Source organism: Eschscholzia californica, unplaced genomic scaffold (genome assembly GCF_041429995.1).
Source record: "Eschscholzia californica isolate CP2 unplaced genomic scaffold, dmEscCali1.0.p SCAF_4, whole genome shotgun sequence".
Classification (NCBI taxonomy): Eukaryota; Viridiplantae; Streptophyta; class Magnoliopsida; order Ranunculales; family Papaveraceae; genus Eschscholzia; species Eschscholzia californica.
Window position 1 is genome coordinate 26897002 of NW_028238461.1, and position 6113 is coordinate 26903114.

The 6113-nt window shown below is 34.8% G+C and overlaps 1 long non-coding RNA gene across 1 annotated transcript; it reads right to left on the reverse strand.

Annotated features, from left to right (window-relative positions):
• On the reverse strand, positions 1–5884 carry LOC147543936 (uncharacterized). The gene is made up of 4 exons (XR_015223428.1): positions 5767–5884; positions 5548–5603; positions 424–465; positions 1–317 (listed from the first exon to the last, which is right to left on the reverse strand). It is a non-coding gene; the product is annotated as an uncharacterized LOC147543936 (long non-coding RNA).
• Between the last annotated feature and the right edge of the window lie 229 nt (positions 5885–6113).

The following is a 6113-nucleotide window of genomic DNA, read 5'->3' on the forward strand; positions in this document are numbered from 1 at the left end:
CACACAAGAAGACCATTAAACATATATGATAAATCCAGTAATCCCTTTCAACCACATGGTAATCATAACAGAATATGCGGAAAGGAAGAAAGACGGCGCATTTATGTTTTTAACCTGGTCTAATGGGCACGCCAGACTAGAGTTTGCAGTAAAATATAACAAGTACTAAGCCAATCCAACAGGAGAGAATGCCATTTAACGAAAAGCGGATAAGATGCATCGAGAATGCTTGGCACTCATTTCTTTCCACTTTTCTTCAGTCCAGCACCACCAAATGACCCCTTCTGTGATGCCTTTGCCCTCAGCTCCTTCAATGCCTGCCACCACAAAACCAGTTGATTAGTCCGACTTTACCATATAAAGATCAAAGAAAATATACTTCTACAAACTCAACGTTTATACATCTACAAACTCCGCATTTACCTTTTCCTCCTCTTTCTTCTTCTGAATCTTTGCTAGATCATCCTACAAACACAGTGAGAACAACGCCCAGTATATTAGAATCTCTCTTGATCACCAAAACTGAGTGATTCACAAATGAAATAAGGAATTGCAATTAGAGAATTTAGCAGGAAAATTGAATAAAACGAATATCATGTCTATCTGCTGGATCACAAACAAAAGCTCGGCTTCAACCAAATACTCTTTACGGCTCATGAGACAGCCCACTTGAAACCTGATATAGGGGATTTTGGGCAGGCTTAACCCACAGATACAAGCTTTTAATTTCAGCATTTAGCTCCTGAAACCCCACTAACCCCTCCAATAAAATAAGTAAGTCAAAAGGAGTAGTTTTAATGGGCACAATAGAGAGCCGGAAATTGGATGGAGTAAAGAGGTGCGGCAATTTCGTTAATAAGTGGGTTTATATGGGTTATTTCTAGTGTTTCCTTTTTCATTAATATAAATGCAAGCTAGCACCAACTTGCACTCTTGTTAGGCGCCGAGATCTTTAGAAATCAACGGGCAAGAGCTCGAGCCCATACCTCACGGTATGAGTTTGAGCTCAATGAATCAAAACCCAAAAGAAAGGGAAAAGAGAACAAGAGAAACTCTTCAAATTTTACACGAAGTTGAATTTTACGATTCAGTGTGAATCCCTATGCAGTAAGACTCGGCCGAGTCCCACCAAGTTCCCGAGTCTAGGGTTAGCCTGAGTGACTCGGGATGACTCGAGACTCGGTTCTTGCTCGGGTATGACTGTTTTTCTCTTTATTTTTGAAGTATGAATGTTGTTTTTTATATTCAATCTCCTAATTCCTATCTAATGAGAAATAATTACTAAAAAGATAAGCATATTAAATAGTTATGGAAACTTGCAATTAAGTTGGTATTTGGTAAAATATTTAAAATGTTTTGGATACCAAAAGATTTTCTACAAATAAAAGGGAAAAGTCTATTACTAGTAATCTTTAGGATACCAAACATATTAAATAGTTACGCAAATTTGCATTAAGTGCGTATTTGGTAAAATATTTTTAAAATTTTTGGGATACCAAATATTTTATAAAAAAAAAGTCTATTACTAGTAATCTTTAGGATACCAAACATATTAAATAGTTATAGAAACTTGGAATTAAGTTGGAATTTGGTAAAATATTTAAAATCTTTGGGATACCAAAAGATTTTCTAGAAATAAAAGGAAAAAAGTCTATTACTAGTAAGTACTTCCTACAGTCTATTACTAGTAAGTGCTTCCTACAGTCTATTAGTCTCCTGACTCGACTCTTGACTCGGACCTTGGCAGAGCCGAGTCTGAGTCCAGTCGTACTGCCCATTATATTCACGATTGATACAACCGTTCAGAATAAGAATCTCACGATTTAGGGGCAAAGGCAATTAGCCTACAGTCTAAATCGAAACCTTTACAAGTTGATTCAAATCGTAAAAATTTGAATCTAAAAATAAAACGATTTGTACCCATTGATACGACATAATAATTTTTCTCAAAAAGGCGTCATAACATTGGACTTTGTATGTACGTCTCGTGAGCTTGTTTGCAATGGCATAGGTAACTACGATTGGACCTAAAGTGAGAAAATTAAAAAAAGTAGCATGTAAGAAAGATAACGCCAACGAAAAAAAGTAGTATGCAAATCTGTATCATAACACTTGCCTTTCAACTCATAGTATCCAAATTCTAATATCTTTTACAAGTGTTAAGCAGTACGACTCGGACTCGGCTCAGCCAAAATCCGAGTCCGAGTCAAGAGACTACTAGACTATAGGAAGTACTTACTAGTAATAGACTTTTTTCCTTTTTATCGTTAGAAAATCTTATGGTATCCCAAAGATTTAAATATTTTACCAAATACCAACTTAATTGCAGGCTTCCACAACTATTTAATATGCTTATCCCAAAAGATTACTTAATAGACTTTTTCCTTTTATTTCTAGAAAATCTTTTGGTATCCCAAAGATTTTAAATATTTTACCAAATACCAACTTCATTAAGTTTACATAACTATTTAACATGCTTCTCTTCTTAATAATTATTTCTAATTAGGTAGGAACTAGGAAATATAATATAAAAAACAGCATTCGTACTTCAAAAATAAAGAGAAAAACAGTCATCTTGAGCAAGACCTGAGTCTCGAGTCACACCCGAGTCAACCCGAGTCACCCTAGACTCGGGAACTCGGTGGGACTTGGGAACTCGATCAAATATAATTATTTGATGCGTTCGTTAAAACTCATCTATTTATCGTCAATTTATGTGTGCAAGTCTCTAAGGTTGATCAAATTAATCGAGTTAAATGGATTTTCAGGAATAACCTGAAGATGTCAAGAAGTCTACAATTATGAGAAGCTAGATGCTTGATCTGGTGCATAAGAGAATTTGTTAGGTAAAACTAAAGTTAATTTTGAGATGGCATTTTGGAATGATGCCATCTTATAGGGTCATTTCTACAAATGGGCCAGTTATAAGGACTTAATGTGTTACCCACATCCTATGAGATTTAATAAAGAAAGAAGAAATTGGAGCAGCAAGCCGACGTGAATATAAGGTCACATTTGCGATGTGGATCTCGTTCTATATCCAGTTCCGATTACAAAGCGAGTTGTTCACCCTTACAAGCACCACATATTCCACCAACATCAATCATGTGGGGTAGAATGGAGGAGTCGAAACGCAAACCACCTGAATCATTTTTATTTTATTTTGGAGGTCCTAAATTTCCTTTTGGCCTTGAAAAGCAAGTTGATAACTACATCTCACACTATGTTGGAAAAGTCGGCAAGGGGGACTAGTCAGCGGACTTGGGACTAGGCATAGTCGCTACTAGTCGTATTTACACGGGACTAGTCGTAGAATATAAATATATAATTATATATAGGTATAAATATAAGTATTTGGTCTAATGAAGTATAAACACTAAAAATTCATCCCTAAGAAGCACACATATAATTATCAACAAGTTCTACAACATTAATGAAGTATAAAACACTAACAACTAACATTTATTTGAGTTTATAGAGAAAAAGAGTAGAATATGGGTTCTAAAAAGAAATAGTAAAAAAAGATTGAGAAGATAGAGAAACTTGGAATCTTGTTTGGAGAGCAAGAAAACTTCAAAATTACTTCAATCTGGTTATAATGATATTTGGAGGGGAGAGGAAGGGTGAAAAGCCGAATGAGCAAATCCTAAACCACCTTTGTCGATTTGAGCAAAAGAAAAAAAGGCTCAGCTAAATAATCCCGACTGGCCCGACTAGTCGACTTGGTCCTAGTCGGACCAAGTCGGGGATTTACTCGGAATTCCACGGGACTAGGGTTTTGGCTCTTAGTCGAGTTGGCAAGATGGGGACTGAGGAGTAGTCGGGGATTAATCCCGACTTTTTGTTCATAGATCTCACATGCGCATCCGGTTTTTACTCAAATTGGGTAACCCTTTAAAACTGGGGAAAAACGATTGAGGGTTGAAAGGCAAGATTAAAGGAATTAATTGGGGAATTTAATAGCAGATTTTGGGAGCTTAAGTAAAAAGACTTGGGAGCATTATTAGGCAATTCTTGGAGCATATTTTGGGAGCTAATTTTGAAGGAAAAGTAATTGCAAATTCAAGAACGACGGGATCTACATTGAATTTACCAATTTTTCTCGTTGCTCTTCTATAATTCTATTTACCCTTCATTATTTGTAATTCGATTATTCAAACCATGATTATGATTATTGTGATAATTGGTTTTAATTCCCCATCTAGGTTGATGATGAAACTCATATTTGACCTTTTAGAGATGAGTTTTTAGTTCATTAAATCTTCTTGTTTGCATGGTAATTGTTCATTAATTGTCTTTCTCATAACAATTTGATTTTCTTTTCATTATTTATAATTCATGGTTTGACTTCATGTTTATGTTATATCATTTGATGAAATATTCTTATTAGTCGATGAATAATAGTTAAGAGATCATAATCTTTAAAGGAGAGCGGTTGAAATTTTGATTTAAGAAGCAGTTTTATTTTTGAAAAAGTTTGAATTCCTAGTTCTGAAAATTTTGATTTATGAAACAGTTTTACTAAAAACATCTTCCGGAAATTAGATTTAAATTCTGAGTTATGAAAAAAAGATTTAATAAGTTAATTACTTGTTCTAAAAGGTGAATTTTAAATTACTATACTTTTTCCATCTTGATTAATTGATTTAGTTTTTTTAATTTTTGTCTATTGATTATGTTGATTTCTCATCAAATTCCAAGTTCTTTTCTTTACAAGTTTTAAAGTTTAATAATTTTTCTGTCTTATCTTCGTGGGTTGACCTATACTTGCCCAGGTATACACTGCATAAACCTGTGCACTTGCGTTATGTTTATTACAAAATAAGAGTTTGATTTAACCCATCATTTAGGTTACTTTAAATTCGCATCAATATTGCATGTGTTAACATAAACCAGTTTAAAAATAACACATCTTTAATCTGACCGTATAATAAGGCTAGCTACAAAACTTGGACTGAACAAACTTCAGGATAGATTAGAATATGAAGAAAGGAGATGAAATTCAGGTTGTTATGTATGAAGTGAGCAAATGGCCAATACATATCAAAACATGGAATCCCATAACAGTGATTGGAAAATATATATTATTTGAAAGACACCAAAACCACGTAACGTTTTGTCGATGGTCTAAGCAAGAAACAATTAAGTAGACTAGAGAAACGTAAAAAGCATTTGTTTTGCTTAACTAATGGTCCTAACCACATTTTCAAAGACAATGAAACTAACCTAGACAAATTAAAGAACGAACCCCAAAAGGGCAGAACTAACCAGACAATTTTGCTATCTAAAGGCACTTCTGCAATTCATCAAATATTAGTAACAAACATAATATCCATCACCATACACAATTTCTCTATCCGAATCCAAAATTTCCAATACAAATTTCATGTAAAAGAAAGTAACTATAGTAAATCTTTAATTTAAGTTTTGAAGTACGTCAAAAACGAAGATCACAATTGAAGAATCAAGAAACCCTAGAAACCAAAAGGATTATTTGTATCATTAATTGATTAGAACCATAGATCAAATTTAGATAGACATGAGTACCTCATCATATTCTTTCTTTTCAACCTTAGGTTGTTTCAAAGGCTTCGCCTTACCTCCTATAAAAACAGAAATCGATATAGAAAATTAAGCAAATAAGACACTGAATCAAATCATATAAAAATAAAACCTAATGTAATGGAAAAATTGATGAGAATTCATTATAAGATAATAGAATAGATGATCAGGAAAGAGTTTGAGGTGATCTAGAGAGAAACTTGCCTTGCTTGGACGACATGGCTGGGTGAGTTGAGGAAGAAGGAACGAAGGATACAAGCGAGTGAACAAGGAGAGAAAGACCGCTAGACAAATAAGCACCTTCCTACCGCCATTCGATTTCTAGGGTTACTTATATAGTGATGTTTAGGCCGATGAAGGCCGCTTAGCCAGTACGCATCCCAATTGAAGAGATAGGATATGGTTAACTAGTTGTCTCCAGCCCGCTTAGACTGTTTCTGACCCAACCTATGGCTGTGACAGGCTAGGCCGCTCCATCGCAAGAGCCCAAGCCCCTGCGTCACGGCCCATTTTTAAGCCCCAAAACGCAGCAGCTCATATTAGGGGCGGGG